The sequence below is a fragment of the Heterocephalus glaber genome, unplaced genomic scaffold (genome assembly GCF_053883595.1).
Source record: "Heterocephalus glaber isolate CG9 unplaced genomic scaffold, H.glaber_assembly_v1.0 deba00001579, whole genome shotgun sequence".
NCBI lineage: Eukaryota > Metazoa > Chordata > Mammalia > Rodentia > Bathyergidae > Heterocephalus > Heterocephalus glaber.
Window position 1 is genome coordinate 5,388,599 of NW_028258360.1, and position 14,381 is coordinate 5,402,979.

Consider the following 14,381-nt stretch of genomic DNA (forward strand, 5'->3'; position numbering starts at 1 on the left):
AGCAAAGTTGTAGGAAAACAGATTAACACCAAACTTTACTTTTTTTCTTTTATGTCAGTAAATAATAGAATAAAAATAAATAAAATGTTAACAAAATTTAACAATAACAAAACAATCTTTAAAATGTGTCAATGGTTCAGTAGACTTCTCACCAAGGAAGATGGACAGATGATAGATGTCTATATAAAATGGTGTCTCATTCTGTGGATGACAAGTTCCCACAAAGGCCTTGATTACACCAACTCTGCCGATAACTAGACTATGATGAAAATCTAACATTCTGAGATAGGAAGGGACTATGCAGAATGGACTGGAATTTGTTCTTGTACTTTCCATTGAATCCGAAGTTATGAAAGCCTAACATGTGTTGCTTTTTGACTTCCTAAGCTGCTTCAGGAGATGAGGCACGCCTAGAAGAGACTCCATCTGCCTGGACAGCTTCTGTGATTCTTGGGGGAAATGGCAGGCTATGGATCCCAGGCTTCTGTTGGTTCTCGACACCCATCCAAAAGCAAAATGTTCGCTTTGCATGACCACTTGTATAAGTGTTTGAGTTATCAGACGTGCTCTGGCATTTGGGTTTGTGCTTGACTTCTTACCAGATCTAAAAACCTGAGCAGAAATTAATGAGGTATTTAGATTATTATCCCCCAAATGCATTCTGTTTTATATCATATGTCATCAGGGAAATAGAAATCACAACAAGAAGACACCTTTTAAAGTGGTTCAAATCCAGTACACTGGATTTTAACATCAAATGATGATGAGAAAGTAAAACTACAGATATACTCATTCACGGCTCATCGAAATACATCCACTTTGGAGGACAGTTTGGTGATTTTCTGTAAAATAAATGTACTCACATCATACAACTCAGCATCCACACTCCTTGGTATTTATAAAGAAAAATTGAAAACTTATGCCAGTGCAAAATCCTATACAATATGCTTTATTTCTTATCACCAAAACAAATATTTTTGTCAGTATATAAACTGTTACAGATATAGAAAATCGGATCATTTTATTACTAAAACAACTTTCAAGGAATAAGACAGGGAGGAAACTTAAATGCATACTATGAAGTAAATGAAGCCAATCTAAAATGGCTGCAAACTGCATGCTTTCATCCGATACTCATGGCATTCTGGAAAATTCAAAGCTATAAAGACAGTAAGATCAGTGAATAGGAGGATTTTCCAGTGAAGATGGATGAAAAAGCAGGTAAGAATAGAGATTTTTAGGGCTGTGACGCTACTCCATATAATACTGCATTCATACCTACCAGCAACTTTACAGCTGATGAAATTCATAGAATGTACAACACCAAGAGTGAACTGTAATGCAAACTGTAGTCTTTGGGTAATAATGATGTAGCAATATTAGTTTGTCTATTTTAACAAGCGAGTCACCCCATATACCTCTAAAAATAAATTCTATTAAAAATTTAAAGACTAGAAAATAACAACAAACATTGATAATATTTCATTTAGAACCAGTGACAGATTAAATTCTTGGTGTGTCTTTCACATCATGATATTAATGTAAGGATCTTGCCTATGTAGTTAATAAAATATTCTACAGTTTTCTTTTATAATGTTTGTAATCTTTGCTTTTATTTCTAATATCCATGTCAAATTAATATTTGTGCAGACTTTATCAAATTGGCGAAGTTGTTTTCTATTACTAGTTTATTATAGTTTTCAGTTATGAATAGGTATTTAATCTCAAGAGATTCTCTGCCTCTACAAAAATTGTAATGTGGATTTTTTCCTTACATTAATTCATTTTTGAACATTAAACCAACCTTCCATTTTTGCTAAATACTTATTTTTGTCAGGTAGTGATTGTCATTTAATTTTCATAAGTTACTAGTGTGATTCAGGTTTCTAGATAATTTATTTCCTATGAAATTTTCCAATTCCAATTTAATTAATTAAAAACATTTTCTTTTTTCCATTGCTATATATATATATTGGTACTGGGGATTGAACTCGGGTCCTTGAACTTTCAAGCAAGCAGTAGAACCACTGAGCTAAATCTCTGGCCCCTCATGACAATATTTTTTACCTGTTTTAAAAATGAACAGACAAATAATATATGCCACTCTACTAAAACCTTGAAACTCTGTTTCTATGGTCAACACATTTACATTTCTATCCACTGTTAAATTTATACTATATTTATTATTAATATATGCTAAGACTTGAAATCATGAGGTATAAGACAGCCAACTTTCCCCTTTCCCAAGATTGTTTTGGCCTTTCTAATTAGTGTATATTCTCTTATAAAATGTATAATAATTAAACTAACAGCTACATACCACATCAGAACTCGCATTGGTATTAGAAGAATACCAAGTGTAGGTTTTAGAATGGTGTGTAAAGAATTAACATTTTAAAAAAAGCACCTAGTCTTCAAATCCTAACTCAGTGTACTTTGGCATTATTTGCTCTTTTTCAGTCTCAGAAAGAACTAAATGTGCATATTGTTTTATAATTATATATTTGTAGGCTTTATGCTATTTTTATATATAAGTTTAGATGGCTTTTTGTTTTAGTCCAGAAAGAATTCAAATCTTGATTTTCAAACTTCTCTTCCAGTGTAAATGCAATCAATTAATTGCTCATATATCCAACTTGCATTTTTTACTCTTGATTAATTCACTTACTATGTCTACTAAATTTTATAAATTCCGTAGCAGTTTACGTAAAGAACCATTATTTGTAGAAAAACATTGACTTTCTTTTTTGCTTTTTACCGTTTATATCTTTTATTCATTTTGCCTTATTGCCTGGGTTGGAACTAAAACATAGGTTCTACATAGAAGTGGTGAGCAGATGTGCTAGTTCTGAGCCTTGGATGCATCATGTGAAGATTCTTTAGTGGCCAAATTGCAATGGGTGTAGTACCAGGGAGGCTTTCTGAATACTTAATCTGTAATATTATCTGACTTTAACCTTGAAAACACTTAGAAATTATCTCTGAATATAAAAGAAGTGAGATCATTTCAGGCAGAGAGAACAATAGAAGAATGTGTGCAAGGACATTAGACAGCATTAGGGAAAGAGGACACAGTGGAGATTATAAAATCAATTGATACAATTGTGGACAAATAAGTAACTTTTCATTCACCTACTAAATATAAGACGTTGATCTAGTTCTTTCCCCTCTATAATTTTACTCTCTTCGTCTTAGGTCTTTCACTTCTGTAGTACATAACAATATACATAGGTAATTTTTGAATGTATTTTAGTAACAAAAAATTCCAGAGCTGGAAAAAGAGCTGAAGCGAATCTTTCAAAATTAATAATTGTACTTTGCTTATACACATCATTAAAAGTAATTTTTCATATATATAATTTGCATTATTTACTCTTGATTAAATACACTTAACCTCAAGGAAATGTAAGTAAATTTTATGAAATACACAATTACTCTATGAAATTAAGTGAACATTATGAGTTGACATATCTGAAACACAAACTTTGATTATATTTACTGGTATATTTGTAGGTACATATATGCAAATAGTCATGTAAAGTGTTATGTACCATATAAAATGCCTGCCATTTTCTTCTTTATAGAAGCCAATTTATTGGAATGAAAGTATGTATTTGGGTATTTTTATAACTTTACCGTATAATGAATGCTATGTTAGATAAATAAGGTAAGAACTCTCAGAACTAGTGAAAAATCGAGCTCTAAAATATAAACAAAGAGTACTTTCCTCTTAAAGAAAGTAAATAATATTTAACCTGTTAGCCATATAATATGTGAGTCTATAGATCTGTAGTAGGTGATTAAAACTATAATCACTTTCCTATGGGTTTCTCTTTGAAATAAGCAGAAAGGCTTAAATTCTGGGAAATGGTACAAATGATATCAGGAGCTCAGAGTTGCTTTCATAGATTGTAGGCTCCAACAATAAGAACTCTGCAGAAATGAATACAACAGATATTTTAAAGAGATTTTATTGAGTTTAAATAATAAGTACAGGATCCAAAGATAAATAAAAATTGCATCTCTTTTTTTAAATCTACTGGATGTTCTATTTAAATGAATTTCCTGTTCGACTCACAATACTCTCAGCTCTGTTCATTAGCACATTTCTAGGCTTAAGTAAAAATAATTTCAGAAAGAGGACAGAATTTTATTTCAGCTGGCATAGAGAGTCTTGCCTTTGGGATAACTCCGATTTTGTCCCCTATCTTGATACAGTAGCAGCAGAAGACATTGGAGATACCTTTCCCATCTCCACTTGCCAGGATTTCTTGGTAAGCTATATGATATATGGAAATCATTTTTGTATCATTTGTCAATTGCAGACACTACTGTTATTGCTGTGCATGTTCCAAGGGCTCTTCTGGGTTGGAATTGGTGTGCACAGTGCTTTTCTCCCTCCCAGGAGGTTCCTGGCCAGCAGCATCTTCCTGTGGCAGCATGATACCTGCTAGAGATCACCACGCCCTGACGTGGGTAAATAAAGTGAATGTTCCCACTTGACCCTCCGCTACTTTCTGCATTCAGGAAATACTGAAGATTGAAGAGTACTGCATAGAAACCTTGGGTTGGGTGTTTCCAAGTGACTTTGCTCATACTTTTATGACCAATCAAAATGCAAATAATTATACAAATGTCTCTGTACTTATTTGAAAAATGATAAATGCTACAAAGAAGGAAATAGGAGTAGGAAAAATATATATATTTATGTATATACATAGTATGTGGATAAATATGTTATGTGCATACTTTTACAGGGTGTGTGCTTTTACAGGGTTATAAGAAGACTAACATGTTTTAATGTGTTTATTGTGTTTGTTCTTTCTTCCTTCTTTAAGAATTCTTATTCACACGACACACTTTCAGATGTGAATATAATGTTGAAGAAACAGAAGCATTGACTTGGTCAGTGAATTGATATCACATTCACACACAAAAAATACACACAGTCATTTTGTGCTCCAACTTAGAAGGAAATAAAATAATGATTAATATGAATATTGGACATAAGCACTTACACTACTATCTGTGACTCTTTCCTCAAGAGTGAATTTTAGGAGAAATTCCATGTATTATTCTTTTGTGTGTGTGTGTGTGTGTGTGTGTGTGTGTGTGCGTGTGTGTGTCTGTAAGGCAATGGATTACAGAAGCATTCGGGCTATTACTGCTAAAATCATATTGTTAAAGATAGTGTATTCTCTTGTTCATAAAGCGAAGTCACCTTCTCTTTTATCCAAAGTTAGAAATTCAGATAATCAACTTAATCTTTAGTTCATAGCAGATCTAGAAATATTTTAAAGTCTACTGAGAAGTGTTTTTAGTATTAAAACACATCAGAAGTCTAGCCTTGTATGTATATGGAATTGCTTATGCAAAGTCATTTCTGTCTTTGAAAATGCAGTTTTAATCAACACACTGCTACTATTAATAATGCTAAGAAACATCAAGACTAGGATTTAGTTTGCAAAAAATTAAACTTGGAAACATGAAAAATCTCTAAGCATTATGGTCCTTCCTGTTTTCACCTACCCATCATTATACATTCTTTAATTCACACAAAATATTTGAGAAATATTTGTGTATAGTATAGCCCAGTACCTAGGTACTTTAGTGTTATTTACAATTCTTCCTTTAAATATAATTGGAGACACAATTAAGAATATTTAATATCTGTGTTGAACTTCCCCACTTTTGTAGAACAGACCCATTACATCGCCATTTTTCCAGCTCAAATAATTGGCCTGAAGTAGTTGCCAACTCACTATTAATAATGGAACCCAGGGTCTCACACTGAATTATATCCCCAGCCCTTTAAAAATTAAATTTGGAGACAGAGTTTTGCTAAGTTGCTCGGGCTGAACTGAAAATTTCCATCCTCCTGCTTCAGCGTTCCAGAGCGCTGGGATTCCAGGCGCACAACATCACTCTGGGGTCATACTTAACATTTTTAAAAAGTAAATAAAATTGAGAGACTGGTATGAGTCTAAAAAACTCCGAGAAAGACCAAACAAAAAATAATGTGTAGGTTAAATTAAAAAACAAAACTTGCTATTAAAATTTTCTTGGAAATAATTAAGTGAGAAATGTAATGGCAGAAAGAGCAATGATATTTCAGCCCTGTAAATATTTCCAGAATGATTTTACTGACCACAGAACCTCTTAAAGCGTGGAGGCTGTCGCCTGTCCTAGCACTGAGCCGCTTAGGGCTGCCCACCCTTGACTCTGCACAATATTTATTTCCATCTCTGCAATTTTTACTTAGCCTACAGATACCTTTCCCAAACGTTCCTACAATAAAAGTGAGAAGCTGAAGCCTGTTTTCTTCTCTAGAGGAAAAGTGACACTTTCCCGATGCACAGCTGGCCGTCGATCCCAGAGACGGGGTTTCCTTCAGCTGTCCAGTGTCCCCGGGATCCAGGGTAGCACAGGAGATCCTGTGTCCGCCGTGGGACAGCGTTCCTGGGCCAGAGGTCACCTCTGCAGCGCTCTCCTGAGCCGCCACTCACTCTTAGCATGCATAGATGCTCTTTTAATAATGAAAACCCCTGCTGTTTTATGTACATTCTACTGAACTTCCTATTTATCCATCAATGACTGGATGAATATATTATATTAGGAAAGCCTTGTGTTCCTGGAGCAATTTTATATGCAATGTATATCTCAAGAACCATCTATTTTATATTATGGTTTGTGTATGTCCTGCATCCCTTTTCAAACAAGTTCTTGGATCCTAAGAATCATGTCTACGCATCTTCATGTTCTCCACAGCATCTGGAAAGGGACTATCATTAATGAATCAGCCTTCAATTTAAACTAATTATTAATTTAAAATATTCATACCAAGGCCCTAACACCGTAGATCCTTCCCGAGTCTTTCCCTGTAAACTGTAAATATGTAACTGAAGGCATCATTCCTACTGTCTCCTTTCCAAGTCTCTAAGTACCACTTCACAGCACAACCCTCCACTAAGAACCAGATGTTGGAGTCCAGCATTACTTGGATTTATGGGAGATTGGAGAAAAGGTGGGCTGGTGAAATAAAAATGTGCAGCTGTGGCAGTCGCTTGTGCAGGTGTGTGTATGAGTCAATATTATTCCCGTATCCAAGTCTCTTAACTGGGGCACGGTGCCGTGTTTCATGATGTCAACCCAGGAGCTTCTAGTTCAAAACATGCATATCTTCAGACAACTACACTTAACTGTTCTGAAATAGTCTTCATCACCTGAAAAGCTGACCCTAGAAATATTGCTGAGGTCCGAGAAACCTACAAATGAATCCAGACTTAGTCGCTAAAGTGAGTCTCATCCTGCTCAGCTTTGATAAAATTAAAAATGTTTTTACTTATTTCACTACCCGCTGTAGTGTTTTCCCCCTAAATTATTTTTGTCATGTTAACATATACAGATAAACTGTTTCAAAAATAGGGAATATGATATTTTAATAATATAGGTATAGTGACATTCTCACCTCCTTATCAAAGAGAATCATGTGAATGTTAAGATATTTCCAATGAAATAAAATAAAATTACAGATACATTTGGGTTCCCTCGCCTAGACCCTCTTACTGCTCTTCCCCTACAGATAATTGTTAACTTACATTTCATGTTTATCTTTGGATGTATTTTTGAAATAGGTATCTCTAAGTTTTGAAAACTCACCTTCAATATGAAAATTTAGGGGCTGCATATCACCATGCACCATTTAGGGGCTGCATATCACCATGCACTGTGTTCTTCTCCCTCCATATACTGAAATGCAAATCCACTCAGGACCACATGGGCTCACTGTGTCCGCTGCTGCACCTCTGTCTGTCCCTGTTCCCCCTTCTCTTGGTACTGCTTCTGACTCTGGTGGGAATTTCACGGCTGGGAAATTTCTATCCTCTGATATTTTCATGTATGCTTGGTTTTTGACAGGAGTTTGCATTTTTTCCCAATCTAATTGGCCTGAAATAATACCTTATTTTCATGTTCTTATTTTGTCAAAGATTTGTTAAATTTCTTATCTTTACAAATGCTTGTTTTGATGTATAACTCCCTTTCCTCTGAATCACCTGATCATATACTTTGACTGTTATTGTGCTGTATAATTATTTATTTGCCTTACTTAATTGACTTGTCTTTAAAATTATTCTTTTAAAATTATGAATACAAACCATTTGTTTTATCACAGTAAGGCAGATAGCAATTTGGATATACTTTCATAGTCATTTTCCAGTTGCTGGAACAAAAATATCTGCCCAACACCCAACACCCAAAACTTAAAGGATTTTTGCCTCGTGATTTTCAAGGGTTCAGTCCATGGTTGTCTGGCACCAAGCTAGCCACAGTATGGTGAAAGGGCAGATGGTGAAAGAGATCTGCTCATGCCATGAGATCCCAAAAGAGGGAGAGGGAAGGGAAGAGCAATGACAAGAATGCATTTTTCTTTGTCACACCCCAGTGACCCACCTTGTCCGACCAGGCCCGGCACCTAAGAGCATGTTCAGTCACGAACTTATCGGTGGATAACTCCTCTGATGAGTACTGCACACTCGCAGCCTCACCAACTTCCAAATCCTCACCTCTGAACACATGAGGCTCTGGGAGGACATTTTGGATCTAAAGAATATATAATACATTTTATTGAATAAATTTTAAATTTATATGTCAAATTTATTGATCATCTCTTTAATAATTTCTCTTCTGAGGTATTCTACCTTATCCTGAAGTCATTAGGATATTTTGGTAGTATACTATTTTGTGGGCATTTTAATACTTTTCTTTCTATTATTACTATAGCTTTAATGCTATGATAGGAGAACTCCAGTTTCCCTCACTATTTCCTAAATACCACCTGCTTCTTTGCAAAGCCATCTGAGTTATCTCTTCCTTACATGCAAGAATCTCTCATGAGTTCTCTTTCCTATTCCACTGGCCCATTTTAGTCTTCATGTTCATAACATACTTCATGATTTTCATTGTAGTATTTATCTTTAAGCTTATCTAAACTATTTTCAGTCCTTATGACTTTCACACGGTTATAAATCAAAATCTCAAATTTAGCTTTAAAAAACATTAGGTTATACTAAATGTATACATTAACTTTGCAAAAAGACATATTATATTTTATACATATTTCATTTCCAGTTATATTTTCTTGTATATGCCTCAGTTATATTTAGTATTAATTTCATAAATATTCACATATATTGTAAATTGTACTTAGAGCTTTGATTACTAAAATGAACGGATATTCTTTTATATTTTCTATTTTTGTGTGTGAATATATTTTTATTAAAAAGATCTATTAAATTTTGTTTTAAATGAATACATTGTTCAGTACATGAGTTTACACTATCATATTTTCTGAAAACAAGGCCTACTTTCATTTTTTTAGTGTTTTAAGTTTTTGTTATTGATGGTTTTGAGTTCTTTCCTAGCATCTTGTTACATTGGGTAAAATTTTTAGATGGATGTTAAATAAAAATTTTGATAAAAACTATCCTCATTTAAACAAAGTGACAGAAAATACTGTAAGGTTTATGATCATCATACATTACAGTTTGTATTGATTAGCTTTCTCTTTACTGGGAGACTTGACTCACACAATTTAAAGGAAGAGAGCTTTACTAGGTTTATGGTTTCACAGCTATCAGTCCATGGCTCACTGGCTTCAAGGCAAAAGCATCATGGCAGAATGGCATGGTGGAGAAAAGCTACCCACTTCATGGTTGCTGAGCAGCAGAGCCCAGGGGAAAAAGCCAGAAAGAAATAAACCCTGAAAATCACCAGTTGCTCATCTAAAAATGGGCCCTAACTCTTACCAGCACAGTCAGCTATGAATACCATTGGATTAATCTATTGCTGGTTTACAGCACTGTGGTGATCTAATCAGCCCCCTCTGGGAGTCTCTTAATCCAGATCATATTGAGCTAATTAGGATGAACTGGCACATGGCTGTTTTAAAACAGATTATTTCTATCAAATGAAAATTTGGGGTTTTTTTCTATATTATTTAAGTTTTAAAATAGTTTTTAAGTGAAAGTTAAATTTTAGTAATTATTGTATGATGTATATTACTACATATTAAATGCATTTATTAATGTCAATTCATTTTTGCATTTCTAGGAAGACCTGTTTTTTATTTTCTCTACATTGCAAGATTAAATATAATTTGTTAATATCATGTTTGAGTGTTTATAAGGAAGATTGATCTAAAATTCTGTGGTTGCAGGCATCCCTTGCTCAGGAAACAAAGTAATAAGAAGCACATAATGTGATTTGATAGTTGTCAGTTTTGTAACCTTATGCAGATATCTTTGATGTTTAGCCATTAAACAGAGCTCTTAGGTTTAAAAAATCTGACACAAAATAGGTTTTATTAACATGATAATAAACAAACTGTGCCTAGAGAAAAACCATAAAATAAAAGATAGATTAAAAATTTTATCAGAATCAATCTTGTATTAGTTTAATAAATTTTATTTTCTTGAGGACTATTACGTTTAGAATTTTAAATATATACTTTGAATTGATTCTATTTTTATCTAAAGATTTGCAAAATCTCTACTTGATTTGTAATTACAAATAATCCTTGCAACAGAATTAGTTGCTTGTATCTTTTCACTTGCAAGAACAATCTTCCTAAGGTTCACATGTTATCTTAAGCATTAACAAAATACCAGCTTTTAGGTTTCTGCTTTATTGCTTCATTACCTTTATGATCTACACTCTTTGCCCATTTTTTCTTCCTGAATGATAATTTCTTTGAGATTATCCTTTTCCTTTTTTTAACTTCTTGAAAAATATTTAATCCATTTATTTTCAATATTTTATCTATTCAAATACAAACCTCTAAGGCTAAAAAGTCTCTGTAAGCATTGTTGTATGTCATAGGTCTTCTGTACAGTTACTATTCCTCTAAATTCTTTTAATTTTCTCTATTTTAAAAACTTTAATTTGAAGTTCGTTTCAGAGTTTTTATTTTATGAAGGTTTTGATTACTTGTTTTACTATTTTTGCCTTGTAGATTTTCAAATTTATTTATTTATGATCTGAGAGATATAAAATCTTGATTAATAAAAATTCCTTTATGATTAGATACAACTTTGTTAATGATATTTCTTTTTGAAAATAAATGATATTGTCTAATGTTTCCATATAGACTTTGATAGGAACCTACTAGGTCAAAGTACTAAGTGCTAGTTTTATAAATTTTAATATCTTCATTAATATTTTCTTTCCAATTGCTCATTATTTTCTATCAGCATTTTGAAATAGTGTATCATAACATTAGATTTATTGAATTTCCTTACATTATGCCAGTTAATTTTTCTAAGTTTTTAAGGTAGATTGCTGCACATTTATGTAGATTATCCACTTTAGCAATGTCTATGTCTTGCTTACCTAGTAGAACTTTCTATTTTTATACTAATAGTAGTATAATGACTTACATTTTAAATGCTTTTATACAAATTTTCAGTTGTATTTAGTGTTTAGTGTTTTCAGCCTGTTTTCATCCATACAATATTAATCTCAGTTGTTCAGAGACTAATCAATTCATATTTGTGTTAACTTTTACAATGGGCTGGTTTCACAGGCTATTATTTGTTTGCTATTGCTTTTTATCATCTAATATTCTTTATCTCTAACTTCAGTGGATTAGTATTTTTAACTAAGTTTTCCTCTGTTGTTATTACTTGATATAAAATTTATTTAATCCTTTTTCTGGCCTATAACTTTACTTTTGATTAGCATGTATTAACTTTGTGAATTAGTGTGGTACAGCATGACAGTTCAACTGATGTATACAGCACACCCTGACCAAACCACGGTAACCAGAGTTTCTTTCTGTCCATTATTTCTTTGTGCTCAAGTGTAGAACAGTGATCGCTACAGTCTGGGAAGGTCAGGGTGAGATGAAAGGTAGAATAAGGGGCATCTAAGCCAAGACAGGAGGAAGAATTGCAGGGCTTCCGCAGCACAGTATAATGAGGACAGCTCTTAGTAAACTATGTGCTTTACTAAATCCAAAAAGAGGAACAAAAACGCTCTGAACACCAAGAACTTATTCTTTGATATGACATTAATGCATCTATTTCAATTGTTTCATGTAAAAATTAACTATTAGTTATTGACTGGTTCAAATTCTTAGCATCATACAAATTTCAGTTTTTAATTAAATTTGAAAGTTTTCAATCTCTCTTTTTCTTCTGCATGTCTCACATCATAGTCCTCTTTACCTGTTTTAGTTTTAGTGAAAAAATCAATAGGATGTTTTGAGCAATGCCTTATTAATATTTCTGTATTCTGTAATTTATCTGTACAGTTTTATAGTTGTCTAAATTCAATTTTAACCTCTGGGTTATATTTTTCTGTTTAAATAAATGTAATCTAACAATCCCCTTAATAGAGAAATTTTGTATTTATCTGCTATCACTAACTAGTTTTATTCTTCATAACTCTGATTTCCCAAAGTACAACATTATCAGTTAACAGCTATTTTATCTGATTACTTGAAGTTATCAATCACTGTCTATATGCTTTTTAAAAGAAATTGGTAAAAATGTTACTTCGATATCCATTTGCAGCTAAGCATTCTTAAACACTTTCAGATCTTTAAAGTGATCTTCAGAACTTGCCCATTTTGCAAATCTGAAACCTTGTACCTACTAAATAACAGCTCCCTTGTTTTCTTCCCTCAACCTTGGCAACCACCTTTCTGTTTCCATTTCTGTGAATCTCATTACTTCAGATGATTCGTGTAAGTTAAATCATAAAGTGCTTGTCTTTTTATGCCTGGTTCAATGTCCCCAAGCCATACTCATGCTGCAGCATGATTTCTTTGTTCTTAAGGCTAAAAAAGTTCTACTATACGTAAACGACATATTTTGTTTATTTAGTCACCCATGTGTGGACATACAGTTTACTTCCACCTCTTGACTATTGTCAATTGTGATGCTATTGCCTTTATGCTTTTTTACTGTTTCTATTAGTGCAACTTTCATCAACTGTAGATATGTATCTTATAATTTTTTAAACTATCATATATATATTAAATATTCTTCAACATTAGTGTGATCTTCTGAAATGGCAATTCATCTTGTTTTTCACTTTCTGTGGAACACCTAGTTGCTTTCATTGAAAAATCTCTATTCCTTCTTAGCTTCCAGAGGATTGTCAGGTATATATTCATAGCTTCTCTTTCATTTACTTTTTCTTTTTGTTCTCTTGCAATTGCATCAGACATATATTGGAATATCAATTATGATCTACATATCTCTAATGGTTACTGACGTTTTACCCTTGACTTTCTTTGCTGAACTGATATAAAACCTTAGTTCGACTTTTAAGTCACTGATGACTGATTATGCTAATCATATTCAGCATACAATGTATTCTGATTATTTAGTACATTAAATATGAGTCATTCTATTGAATCGACCCATATTTAAATCTACTTCCTTGTATTATACATGCCTGTTTTATGTTCAAACACATTTACAACAATGATTTATGTCTAAATTATTTTTCAAAACCAATTAGCCTGATGAAATTATAGAAATATCTCAATTTTCACTCCACCCAGCCTTATAGTATTTTAATACATGTCAGGTTTTATCTATAAACAATGTTTTTCAATCATAAATAAAAGGGCTTATGAAGAAAACGTAATTATACAAAATCTACTTGCCAACCTTGATTAGACATTGCACGCTAACACAACAAGCAGAATCAACTTCTTTCTTTGTCATCAGTCCTCCCGAGATTTAGTGAGGTGATAACAGATGGTTTCTTTTTCATAGGTAAAAGCTTCTTTTTGTTAAATTTATTGGTACAGTTTAGACAGACCTAAGGATTGCATTCATCATCGGGAATTTGTACCTCTACATGATATATCTTGATTCTTCTTTTTGTCCCATTCCAATCCCCTCCCTTCAACTCTTCTTCCCGTCCTTATTTATAACTTTGTTTCCATTTCATCCATCTTTACTCATTTTTTCTTCCTTTCCCCCTCCCCTCTCCCTAGATCCCTTTCCTTTTGAACATTTCTTCCTATTTCACAGTGTCTATTACCCACTTTGGTTCTTATTTACATTTTCAGCTTCTCACACCAGAGAGACAATGCTATATTTACATACACATGTCCAATTTATTTCACTTAAGAGTATGGCCTCAAGGTGCATCCATTTGACCACATATATCTGATCTAATAAATTTGTACTATTTGTGTTCCTGGAATATTCTTTAGTCCAATGTATTGTGAAGAAGGAAGTACAGTTATTACATATAATGAATCCACAATTTAAAGATTCTACATGTGACAGAATGTCATTTTTAGATACATGTCAAAGGCACAGCTAGATAATTGAAGATAAATACAATCTTAAACAATTACA